This window comes from Xenia sp. Carnegie-2017, unplaced genomic scaffold (genome assembly GCF_021976095.1).
Source record: "Xenia sp. Carnegie-2017 unplaced genomic scaffold, XeniaSp_v1 HiC_scaffold_23, whole genome shotgun sequence".
Classification (NCBI taxonomy): domain Eukaryota; kingdom Metazoa; phylum Cnidaria; class Anthozoa; order Malacalcyonacea; family Xeniidae; genus Xenia; species Xenia sp. Carnegie-2017.
Window position 1 is genome coordinate 13601982 of NW_025813486.1, and position 13585 is coordinate 13615566.

The 13585-nt window shown below is 49.4% G+C and overlaps 2 non-coding genes across 2 annotated transcripts; both read left to right on the forward strand.

Moving 5' to 3' along the window:
- The first annotated feature begins 2934 nt into the window (after positions 1-2934).
- LOC124450128 lies at positions 2935-3117 on the forward strand. Its single transcript, XR_006949871.1, has one exon. It is a non-coding gene; the product is annotated as a U2 spliceosomal RNA (small nuclear RNA).
- Positions 3118-3438: 321 nt separating this feature from the next.
- Positions 3439-3602, forward strand: LOC124450193. Its single transcript, XR_006949914.1, has one exon. It is a non-coding gene; the product is annotated as a U1 spliceosomal RNA (small nuclear RNA).
- Positions 3603-13585: the final 9983 nt, after the last annotated feature.

Genomic DNA, 13585 nt, shown 5'->3' on the forward strand with positions numbered 1-13585 from the left:
GTATTATCACTCCAAGAGACGGGCTGCACGGAAGATTCTGGGGAACAACAACACTATCTTCACGGGCTCCATCGACGACACCGAACAATACTTCACCACCTCCCTTGCAGAAAAATTCACAAACACATCCATTCTGCAGGAGCAACTAGATCAATTCACTCCCACCGCCCGTGAAGAACCCACCACCGAACTCTTGTACGACGAACTGCGACAGTCTGAGATAGCTGCCAAACTAGGCTCCGCCGCCAACACCGCACCGGGTTCAGACAGATGCGAGTATGCCCACCTTAAAAAGGTCGACCCCACCGCTGCCATCCTGTCCCTGATCTTCAACCGATGCCATGCGGAGAAGGACGTTCCACAACCGTGGAAAGACGCAGTGACGATCCTGATTTACAAGAAAGGGGACACGGATGACATCTCCAACTTCCGCCCAATAGCGCTCATGTCGACCATGTATAAACTGTTTATGGGCGTACTCGCAAAACGTCTGACCAAGTGGAGCATCTACAACGGCATACTATCGGATGAGCAGAAAAGCGCGCGGCCCTCGGAAGGATGCTACGAGCACACCTTTTTGCTGAAATCAATCGTAGCAGACTCTCGACGCCGCAAGCAAAAGCTGTGCATGGCCTGGCTGGATATCCGCAATGCCTTTGGCAGCATCTCACACGACGTCATACGCTCTTCGCTCCAGCACATTGGTGTCCCGGCGGACATGATTCAGCTCATCGGCAACGCGTACTCTGGTGCCTCAACAACTATAAAAACACCTGCAGGCAGCACTGCTTCTATCCCAATTCGTGCTGGGGTGAAGCAGGGCTGTCCCCTGAGCCCTATCATATTCAATCTATGCATGGAGTTGATTCTGCGCATGGTCAAATCTAAAGCCAGTCAACTCCGCTCGGGGGTGTGCAAGTTTCAGAGTCGCACCGTCTCGTGTCTAGCCTACGCCGATGATTTGGTCCTGCTGGCCCGCTCTCCAGATGCTCTCCAACAACTTCTCGATCGTGCCTCGGACGCCGCCTCGGTGCTCGGATTCGAATTCCGGCCTGACAAATGTGCAACCCTATTTCTCACCACCGAAGGCAAACGCCGCCTCTGGACAGACCGCCACGACTTCATTCTTCAGGGTGACCACTTGCCGGCCCTTGAGAACGAACAGTCATACCGGTACCTAGGAGTACCAATTGGGGTCATCCACAACATCGATGACATCCCGAGCATCATCCCGCGTCTGATCCACGATCTCCACTCCATCAACTCTTCTCTTCTCGCTCCGTGGCAGAAACTGGATGCGATCCGCACTTTCATTCAACCCTGCCTCACATACGCTTCGTGCCGGCGATCCGCTGAAGAAGTCGCTCAGTGAATACCGCTCCCTCCTCGTCAGGGTCCTACGCGAAATCTGCAACCTGCCAACCAGAGCCACTCAGAGCTATTTCTTTGCGGCGAAAAAGGCCGGTGGCCTGGGATTTCAGGATCCTCGTGGAGTGTGACATGCAGGCGATCGTCCAGGCAGTCCGTGTGCTTTCCTCCAATGATGACAACGTCACCACCATCGCCAAGGAAGATCTTCGTGCCTTTGTCCGTCAGACAGCCCAATCCAACCCGACTGCTGACTTGATCTCGAAATACCTCTCTGCTAAAGACGATCCCAGACTGCGAACACTTCACTACTCTTCCCACTCGTCGCTGTGGTCGAGAGTCAGAAAAGCCTGTCGCCGCCAGAACATCGCCATACGCTTTTCTGATACCGAGCCTCCCACCATTTCTGCGGACGAGTCTGACGCAGTTAAGTCCAACCAGGTACCGTCTTTTCTACACAGTTTGGCCCAACAACGGTATGCGGACTCGCTGGCTGCTCTTCCTGACCAAGGGAAGGTGGCTCGTTGCCTGGCTGAGGACATCTACGCCAATGGCTCGAGCTGGCACATGAATGGACTCAACATTCGCTTTAAAGACTGGAGATTCATTCATCGCGCCAGACTCAACGTGCTCCCCCTCAATGCCAACAAGAGCAGATTCTCCCACACAGATCCGACATGCCGCCATTGCACCCAACCGGAAACCCTGCCTCACGTTCTCTGCCACTGCCGACCGCTGATGACGCAGATGCGCGAACGTCATGACCTTATCGTGGACCGTATATCGAACGCAGTACGATTCGGCGACGTCACCACCGATCGTGCGGTGCAGAACTCCGGACTACGCCCGGACATCGTTGTAGAAGAACAGGACGACGTCCTGATCATCGATGTCACTTGTCCCTTTGACAACGACGACAACGCTCTGGCCGATGCAGCGCAAACCAAGCTCAATAAGTACGAACCTCTTAAACAACACTTCATTGGACTTGGCAAGCGCCGAAATCCACCTTTCGTCATTGGAGCCCTGGGATCCTGGTACCGCCCGAACGAGCTACTTTGTACCCGACTCGGCATGACGCGACGCTACAAGAACCTTTTTCGCAAGTTGTTCTGCTCGGATGCAATCCGTGGATCTACCGATATCTACCGCCTCCACCTGGGCTGCGACTTGGCAACCCAGGATGCCCAGTAAACCATAATAGACATAAGATCCTATATCATACTGCGAACTTACCCGTAATTCGACAGAACACTTTATATATTTGTAAATAGTATATGTATATAGTCATGAGTTACTTTGGGGGAAACAAACAACAAGGGTGGGTTTCTTTCTGCTTTCACCTAATTCCTTCCAACATATCGTCTTCTCCTAATGCGCTTACCTTTTTTTCCAATGTTACTTCCTTACTTACCTTTTCTCCACCTTTTCAACTTACCTTTTACTTATCTGTTTTCCTTCTTATTTTTTATACTTACCTTAAATACTTTAATATAAGATATTGTAGCTATTAGTTTTATATGCATGAAATAATTACTGTATATATTGATTGTTGTAATTGGGCCCATCAATTTAAATAAACTACTGATAAGAACTCTGTTCTTATCAGCTTAATATCTGATATGTCGGGCAATGCCCGACTCTTATATTAAACTGATTTTTGGATATCGGCCATGGGATTGGAGCTTGCTTCGCCCTGGCCACGGGTTGTCTCGGTATTGCACTACCTCCGAGTTCGGCCCATTTCCCGCGGAAGGGAAACACATTTACTTTAAACAAAAAAAAACAAACAAAACAGCCAGCAAATCAAATAGCTAAGCGAATTTATTTTGTCTGTAACTAACTAACCGAGAAACGAACTGTTTAACATTTAACTAAATAACATACGTCTCTTTTCGACAGAGTCGGCGAAAGACGAAAAGACGTCGTCGCCGTCGGAAAGGAAGACAATAAAGGCCGTCAGACGGTAAGTTGCAAGTGCAAAAAGTAGTGAAAAAGGGAGGGGGTGCAACCGTGTCGCACAGAGCGTACGTTCGCGTACAAAGTATGCTCGCCGTGCGTCGTTCGAGCATACTTACCTGACGCGAGAGGCACCTTGATCAGCTAGGAGGTCCTCTCAGGATGAGGCCCTTTCATTGCACTTCGACTGGGTTGACTCCTGCGATTACCCCTAACGTGGGTAACTCGAGCGTATAATTTCTGGTAGTGGGGACCTGCGTTCGCGCTCGTCCCCTTCGTTTCTCACGATGGGAGGAAGAAGCGGAGAAAAAGAACAAATAAAATAGAACACAATAGAGAGAAGAGGGCCTTTCGTCCGTCAATTGTGTATGCCACGCTTTGGGACATATATAAATTCGTTGTTCGTTCGGGGTTAGGTTGCATGCTGCCAAATTTTTTACTGACCTATCCCAAAATGCATAGCGAGATGCAGGAGAAATTTATATCAGCTATTAGCAAGAATAAATTACTTGTATTTGACATAAATTACTTGTACTTAACAACGACGTAAACGGCCGGCGTGTGTATATTTTGACGGACGGCATATACATTATGAAAGTATACAAATTATAATATGTATCGTCGACGTTAACAGTAATGATATTGCATTGCGAACGTTTTTCTTACTTAGTCGTACGTTTGTTTAGCTTTTTATAGTAATTATTTCTATGTATCACTGACATTTAACGGCTCCTAGTGTAAAATTCGTTCATTGAGCTGCTTGTCTGCCGATTTCATGAAGCATGACCTTGTTGACATTGCAGCACTTGCATACAATGCGAATCATTATCGCCCACAAGCACAAAGCGTTTGTTTTACAATGAGAAAGCACGTCTGCAGCAAGTTCGCGACAGACATCGCGTGCTTCCTACGTCATATGAAACGATCGCATTTCGCGGCATTACGCGCGAATTTTCAAACATGTTCTTCTTTACGAACAGGTGTACATTGGATTAGAAAGAACGCTTGACATGACGATTGTAGTAAAGGATGATTCCTTCGTTATCCGTACTGCTTGATTTTTTTCATTTGTTGCATGATTTCTACGCGAAAAGATACAATAGAACCGTGTGTTTCTCATGCAACTTGTAGAGTGAAAAAATGGCGAAAGCTCTTCTTCTGTATCGCTTCTCGGCCTTTTGGCTAAGATCAAGTGTAGCTGCTAACAGACACGGTGACCTGTCGAGATCTGCTGTTTCGGAGTCTGCGCGTTGTAATCGTTTGGTGTTTTGTTAATCGTATTCAAAGTCGTCTTCGAAATTGTGAGTTCGTTCCTTGTTTGTAAATTTTTGTATTTTGTATCTGGTTTTCTGGGAGTACCTTATTAGGGGGCCCATTTAGGGGGCAACCGAACGGGAGGGGGTCTTTTTCTTTTTTCTTGTTGTTAGGGTCTAGTCGGGGGGTGGTTTGGCCATCTTCCGACTCTTCAGTGTTCGTTCTTGTTTTTCTACTTCGTGTGTTACCGCCATTTTGTATTCGGGAAGTTTTTCTCCCTCGACTTCTTTTTGTGAAGCTACAAGACTTCACGTGTGTTTATCTTCTATTTTTTCCTGCTATAAGCAAGAACTACTATTTACTGCGTGTGTTCGAGATTATTTAATTGCTCGAACGTTTATTTATTTTGCTTTAACTAACGATCGTTTATCGAAGGTCGTTTGGACTTTGATCGGGCGTTGTTCTATTACTTCTGGCTCGTATTTTTCTGTTTTACATTCGCTTTATCGCTGTCTGACACTAGTCAGTGCTGTTTATCCTTTCGTGTGCTTTTCTTGGACCTTTGCTGTTCAAGTTGTTATATATTCTTCGCGAAACGCGTTGTTTGTTTGCTTCATCGTTTTCTTATCCTTCAACTAGTCTCCTAACAGACGAGTGTGTTTTGCCATTGCTTTTCTTGCCTTAACTTTTGCCTTTTCTACGGCGAACTTTGCATTCGCTCGTAGATTTTTCTGCTTTGGGCGTTGTTTTTCTCGCTCATTTTTCTGTGTGGGTGTTGATGCATGAGTGCGTGCATATATTATTTCACACCTACGCTTTATATTCTCGGTACAATTTCGAGAACATTTCTCCCCTTTTCTCCTTTCTTTGCACATAACTGGTGAGTTGGGTCTCATACTTTATCATGATCCCATACTCCTCACGCACCGTGGACGTAATCCTACACCCTGATTGCCCCCTTCCAAAACGTGGTGCAAAAGACGTTATAGACCTTCTACAGGCTCGGGAGCTGTCGGCTGTCGTTGAGGCCGTGGTCCAGATCGCTCCTGAACGCTATCGGATCACCTTCAACGCAGCACGCCAAATGAATGCCTTTTCCCATCAGGACTTCTTCATCATGGGCCTACCTGTGGAATTCAGGTCGGTATCCCCTTTCACCTGGGTTCACGTATCCCGTCTCTCCTACGGCATTCCTAACGAAGCAATCACATCGGCCCTCGCTCCCTTTAGTGGTGGTATCAAGACCATATCACAGGCCGTACACAAAGGGATTTATACGGGAGAGCGCAACATCCTCATGAAGATCGTCTCTAACATCCCTGGACGTCTTCGCATATCAGGACATTGGTGCGCTGTAAGGTACAGTGGCCAGAAACAGGTCTGTTTCCGATGTCACAAAGAAGGACATGTTATCGGCCAATGTCCATCGGCCACCTCCACCGCTCCTACCTTTACTACCGTGTCCTCTACAACTCACAGCACACTTGCTGTCTCAACGCCAACTGCCACCACCTCGCCTTCTACGCCGCAGCTCACGTACGCAGCGGTAGCGAGTGGAGCCGGTACAACGTCACACCCTCATGTGACTTCAATTGAACAACAGCCGCCTACGGACGAGCCCTCCACCGCTCCTGTTCCGGCTGAAGATCTTGCAGACACACCTGGCCCATCTCAAGAGGCCAGCCACGCATCCAGTACGATGGACGTCTCTCCTCCCGCCACGGATTCAGCGGCCGCTCACAGCCCTGTCCGTCGCCGAGCTAAACGTCGCCGATCTCCATTGGCCTCGCCTCAGCCACAAGAAAAGAAGGCAACCCCCGACGCTGCCTCCACCGACGCTGACGACCTCCCGGACCCTCCCCCTCAGAACGGGGCTACCTCCTTTCCATCTCGAGAATCCTCGGTCGAGCCAGTTCCCCTATCGGACGACAGCGATGACGGACCAGCGGACCATGACTACGGAACGGATACAACCTATGCTACGGACGACCCCGGACACGACGGACACGATGACGGACAACCCCCCGGACGACAATAGACTCGTAAACTCTGGCTATGATACAGTAACCGATACCCCGGATGACCTGCCCGAAGCAGCTAAAGACAACAAACTCCCTGATACCCCCATAGATAACGATTGTGCTTCTCCCTCTCCAGCCGAGAGAGGCGACACTTACCAACCTCTTCGACAGGAGGGCTTACAGGCCCTCAACGAAGCTTGTAGGGAGGCCTTTTTGCCTCAACCCACCACCACCGCCCGTCAAGCTCTCGACCTCTATACAGCAGCGGCGCTTCCCCTTCCGGAGGGGGATGCAGATTTTTAATTCTTCTCTTCTACCTTGCCCTGCTCATTCCTCGCCTTACCTTACTTCACAATGCTTGCGAACACATCACTTACAGCTATCACCCTCAATTGTCAAGGCCTGCGCAACCCTACTAAACGCAAGGTTCTTTTTTCTTGGTTGTCTTGCTTCTCACCGACCATTGTTTGTCTACAAGAGACGCACTCCACCAGCCCTGCGGAATTTGACAACTGGGTGGGTATAGAAACTGCTAATCAGAACAACAAACCCCGATATTTGGCACTCTCCTCTCCCGGTACTGCCCGCTCCCGGGGAGTGGCGATTTTATATAGCCCCTGTCTCACGGTCTCTCACTCAGCCTCTGACAGCGACGGACGCCTGCAGGTCGTTCAATTTTCACACAATTCCACTGTCTTTCAGCTGGTCAACTTGTATGGCCCGAACCAGAGGAAAAGCGGCACGGCTTTCTTCTCATCCATCCCCCCTCTTTTGGATCTGTCTCTACCCTCCATTGTCTGTGGCGATTTCAACACCGTCGTCGACCCCACAATTGACAGGACGGGGTGCAACCCCAGCTCACCATGGGCATACAATTGGCCCCACACTCTAGCCGCCCTAACGACCACACTTGATCTAGTTGACGTATGGCGTGCGCGACATCCAGACACACGCGCTTTTACTTGGTCTCGCGCCGGGGGACAGGTTGCCTCCAGGCTTGACATGTTCTGGTTTTCTTCCTCGCTCGTGGCCTCTGTGCGGGACATCTCCATCCTACCATTCTTTCGCAGCAACCATTCATACATCTTCACTACCTTTTCGCTTCCTACCTCCTCCAAGCGAGGGCCAGGCTACTGGAAATTTAACCCAACGTTATGTCGAAACACCGATTACGCCGCCCTCATCAAAACCTTTTGGCAGGACTGGCAAGGCGAAAAAATTTACTATCCCTCCTTGTCGGTTTGGTGGGACGTTGGCAAAGACCTCATCAAACAGATCACTCAGGACTTTTCTCGAAACCTTGCTCGGGAACTAGGCTCCCAATACTCTGCTTTGAATGCCGAACTGATCAATCTTCGTGCGCGCCAAGAATTGGGAGAAGACGTTTCCATCGAGCTTTCTCACGTCGAGGACGAACTATACCACCATCACATTCGTCGTGCCGACGGTGCCCGCCTGCGCGCTCGTGAACGCTGGGCCGAGGAAGGTGAAACCTCCTCCCGTTACTTCCTTCAGCGGGAACAATCGCACGCTATTCGACATACTTTCTCAGGCATCCGTGACGCTCACGGTCGCCTCATCTCCTCCCTCGCGGGCATTCTCAGAGTGTGGATGTTCTTTTACACTACCTTATTCACGGCTGCATACCTGGACTCGGCGGAGCAACATTACTTTCTCAGTCATATACTTTACCAACTGAATGCCGAAGAATCCGCCTCCTGCGATGGAGAAATTTCACTGGCTGAGTGTACCGCGGCCCTCAACTCCTTTTCTGCTCATAAATCCCCAGGGATTGATGGACTCCCCTACGATTTCTATAAAACTTTCTGGAACATTTTGGGGCCCGACCTGGTTTGCGTCCTCAACTCAGCTTTGGCCGACGGCCACCTCCCCCTTTCTCAACGGACTGGCATCATTTCCCTGCTCTACAAAAAAGGCGACAAGCAGGATGTGAAGAACTGGCGTCCTATCACCCTCCTGTGCACGGACTACAAAATACTCGCAAAAGTCCTCACTACCCGTCTAGCCAACGTTATAGCCTCAGTCGTCTCTCCATGTCAGACTGGTGGTATCCCCGGCCGCTTTTCTGGGGAAGCCATTCGTTTCCTTCAGGACGCCCTGGACTACGCGGAAGAATCCGACCTGGGCGGTGCTCTTCTCTCCCTGGATCAGGAGAAGGCGTTCGATCGTGTGGATTGGTCTTACATGCTCCTTGTGCTGCATCGTACGAAATTTGGCCCCTCCTTTTGTTCATGGGTACACCTTCTCTACACCGACCTGTACTCAAGGATGTTTGTCAACGGCGCCCTCGGGAGCCCCTTCACCATCTCCAGGGGCGTACGACAGGGATGCCCTTTGTCCCCTCTCCTTTACTTCCTCGTCGCCGAACCACTCTCTCGTGCCATTCAGGCCTCTCCTTCCATTGACGGCTTCCCTCACCCATCGGGTGAGACTGTCAAAATTCTGCAGTATGCGGACGATACCACTTGTTTTGTGATGTCCGACTCAAGCCTACGCGCCCTATTCCATCTTTTCTCGCGCTACGAACGTGCCACTGGTGCAAAACTTAATATCTCCAAAACCGAGGGCCTCCTTTTTGGGACCTGGAAAGGCCGCCGCGACCTACCCGTGGCTTTAACATGGAAAACGGACTTTCTTCTCATTTTGGGCTGCCGAGTGGGTCATAAGGTCACCCCCGACTGGACCGGACTAACCGATCGCCTGCGCTCCGTCGTCTCAACATGGTCATCCCGCTCGCTTTCCCTGCAAGGTCGTACGCTTCTGACCAACACACTCGGACTGGGTCTCTTCTGGTATCAGGCCACCATCTTCGACATCCCGAAGACTGCCATTCACGCGATCAACAAGATCATCTTTCCATTCATATGGAACAAACCTCGCGAACCCATTGCTCGGTCCTCTGCCATCGCTCCTCGCCCGCGCGGGGGCCTGGGTGTCGTCCACGTTGCGACGAAACTACTCTCTCTTCGTGCCATCTGGATTCGCCGCCTCCTCCTGCGCCGATCCACCATCCCCTGGTCAGAGTTCTTTCATCGCCATATTCTTTCCACCTTCCACCAAGATGTCCCGTCTTTTCTTGCTCGGACGAATGCCCCCGCTTACCTGGTTCGGAAACTTCCACCATTTTACCGATCGATCGTGACTGCATGGTTCAAACTACAAGGCCGCCAAGAGGAGGGTCAATGGCTCTTTGGACGCCCGGATGCCACACCCACTTCCGTGTCTGACCTTACCGCACACAGAGCTTATACCATGATGTTAGAGAGCGAGCTGGCTCCCCATAAAGCCGTTGAAAAATTTGCTGCCATGCAACTTTCCGTTCACTGGCCTTCAGTTTGGCTTTCCTTGTTCTTGTGGCGCTTTGTACGCTCCGTGGCGGATACCAACTTCTACATTTTCCACGGCAGGCTTCCCACGGCCGACCGGTTACTCCGTTTTGGGATGGCAGTCGACCCTCATTGTTTTTGTGGCGAACCAGAAACGGCACTCCACCTCTTCACGCAATGCCCAGTGGCATCAGACGTCTGGACATGGCTTGCCCCTCTCTTCATATCACTAAACATACGTCTTCCCCTATCCATCTCCCAACTTCTCTTTGGCTTCCCTGGAGCATCTTCGACCCCACCTATCGTCAATGCTATCCTGGGCATTTTGCGCCATCACCTCTGGCTTTATCGTAACCGCTGCAGATTCGACCACGACAGTCCTCATGCCTCCCTAACACTCCAGAGGGCTCGCTCCACCATCCGTTTTGCTGTGAAAATGCAACATCGTCACTGCCCGCCCATGGAGTTCGCAACCAACTGGCTGTTGCATGGCCTTGTCGGTACCATCGCAGACGACAACACGGTATCCTTTTCTAAGGACTTTTTGTCTTGAATGTTGGTGATTTGTTGGACGGGTGCCGATGGCGGTCGCCTTCATTGGTTGTACTGCCGGATAGCCCGTTCGTCGTACGTTGCGTCGATTGCGGAGGGGCAGCTTGCTGTCCTCTTCGCTATCTCGTCTCGTCCCTCTCGTTCGTTTTGTCCACGTCCCGGTGTACTTTGTGCCGGGGCTCAGTATCGTCGAGTGATCCCAGATCTCTCCTTTTTGTTTCTCTGTTGGTTTCGTCCGCGGGGGAGAGGTTCACAGCCTCTGTCGATCTGCGTCGCTAGTAGCGGCCTCCCTGAGTGTACCGGTCTTGCACGCACGGGTTCGTCGTCATTGCACACCCCGACTTCGTAACCTACCCGGTCCCCACCCAAAATAAAATAAGATCAAGTGTAGCTGCTAACAGACACGGTGACCTGTCGAGATCTGCTGTTTCGGAGTCTGCGCGTTGTTGATCGTCAATCTGTTGTAATAAAAATCGTCTTCAAAAATCGTGAGTTCGTTCCTTGTTTGCAAATTGTTATATTTTGTATCTGTTTTTCTGGTAGTTCCTTATTAGGGGGCCCATTTAGGGGGCAACCGAACAGGAGGGGGTCTTTCCTCTTTTCTTGTTGCTAGGGTCTAGTCGGGGGGTGGTTTGGCCACGTTCTGACACCTTCAGTGTTCCTTCTTATATTTCGCGTGTTTATCGCCATTTTGTTATCGGGAAGCTTTCTTCCTCGACTTGTTTTTGCGAAGCTACAAGACTTCACGTGTGATTTATATTCTTTTGGTTTCTGCTATAAGTAGGAACTGCTATATACTGTGTGCTTTCGAGTTTATATAGTTGCTCGAACGTTTATCTTACTTTAAAGAACGATCGTTTATCGAAGGTCGTTTGTACTTTGATCGGGCGTTGTTTTATAACTTCTTGCTCGTACTTTCTATTTATTATATTCCTTTATCTTTTGCCTTTACGCTGATTGCTGTTATTCAGCGTTGTTTAATTTATCGATTGACTTGCTTGGACCTTTGCCGTTCAAGCTATTATACTTTTCGCGAAGCACGTTGTTTGTTTGCTTCGTTTCTGCCTATTTTTTGCCTTGTTTTTTGCTAGTTTGTTTTAGACTAGCGTATTTTGCCTTTTGCCTTTTTGTTCTACGGTGAATGTCATATCTAACTGTAGATTTTCTCACTATTTTGCCTTTTGCCGTTGTATATTTACGCGGCGTTATATATTATTCGTGGGCGTAGTCGAGCGTCTTTTGCTTGAAGATACGCTAATATCCTGAGTGTTTTTGCACTAGGTGTTACATTTCTCCTGGTGTAAGCGTGTTCTGTACTTTTTCTACTTTTATTTGGTCTGTTTGACCGAAGACTTTTTTCTTTGGGCGTTTTTTTCTGCCATAAACGTCTGATCTCTTGCTTGTATGAATTGAGTGCATGATTGCTTGCATTTTTAATTTTTCATACGCCCCCGTTTAATAATAATATTTTGTGAACGGAATAATAACATTTTATATAAACTTGTACAATGATACCGTACGCCTCAAGAACCGTCGATATCGTACTGCATCCTGACTGCCCCCTTCCCAAAAAGGGTGCCAAGGATGTCATAAACCTGTTGAAGACACGGGAATTGTCTTCTACAATAGAAGCTGTCGTACAGATATCACCGGAGAGATATCGCCTGACCTTCAATAACGCTCGACAAATGCAAGCGTTCTCTAATCAGGACTTTTTGGTGCACGGCAAACCCGTCGAGTTTCGATCAGTTTCCCCATTTACTTGGGTTTATATTTTCCGTCTGTCATACGGCATCCCAGACGAAGCCATCACTAGGGCACTTGCCCCTTATAGTGGCGGCATTAAAACCATCAAGTCGGTGCTGCATGAAAAAATATATACTGGTGAGCACAACGTGCTCATGAAGATCGTGGCAAACATCCCCGCTCGCCTCCGCATAGCCGGACATTGGTGTGTGGTTAAATACAGTGGCCAAAAGCCTGTATGTTTCAAATGCCACAAGGAGGGACACGTCATCGCTGACTGTCCGTCTTATAGAGCTGCCCTAGACAGCTACAATAATAATATTACAAATCCCAACGAGGATCCTGCTACTACCGGTAGCAATAATAATAATACAGACTCTTCTGTACCTTCCGCTCCTTCGCGCACATACGCCGCGATTGCGAGGAGCAATATCGTATCGAATAATACCTCCGAGAGTACCGGGCCATCCACTCCCGTGCTAACAAATTGTAGTAGTAGTGCCCAGTCAGCTCCTGCCTGCGTTTCCGACGCTCCGGAATCTGCCTCTTCTGCCTTGCCTGCCCTTTCTGCCCCTTCTGGGGGGGGTGGCACTGTCAACATGGAGTCCTCGCCTTCGAACACCTTCAGCCCCGTTCGACGAAGACGTGGAAAAAGACGCCATTCTCCAGCTACATCACCGCAACCGGAGGAGAAACGCGCGACGCCCGCTGACGTGACCGTTGCTGACGATAACACCCTTTCCGATCCCGAAAACGCGGAATCGCCTCCTGAAACCGTGCCCCTTCCTGCGGACACTGATGAGGATGATGATGATGATGATGATGACACGGACATGGACGACGAGACAAACCAGAACACGAAAGTGACTGGCGATGACGATGATGATGATAATGATGATAACGTTGACAATGATGATAATGATGATAACGTTGAAAATAATGATGATAATGATGAAAATGTGGATAATGATGATATTGGTGACGATAACGAGTCACAGCATTCAGTGGAACAAATGGACCCGGCCGACTACCTCGACCTTGGTGAAGATGATTGCTCCAGCGATGATGGCGCTTCCTGCGCTTCCTTCGCTACCGTATCAGAGGCGGAATTGCCCACCTCACCTGCTCCTCGTCCCGTGCGACTTTCCCTCAGGAAAGACACACGACCCAAAACTCGCAATGAGTCTGCTGGTGCCGTGGCACATGACGGACGATTATATAAACCTGGCAGTGCTTTTAACCCGGAACCTCTTTTCTTTTCCTTTTTTTTCTTTTTCTTTTTTCTTTTTCTTTTTCTTTTTTTTTCTTTTTTTTTTTTTTTTTCTTTTTTTTTTTTTT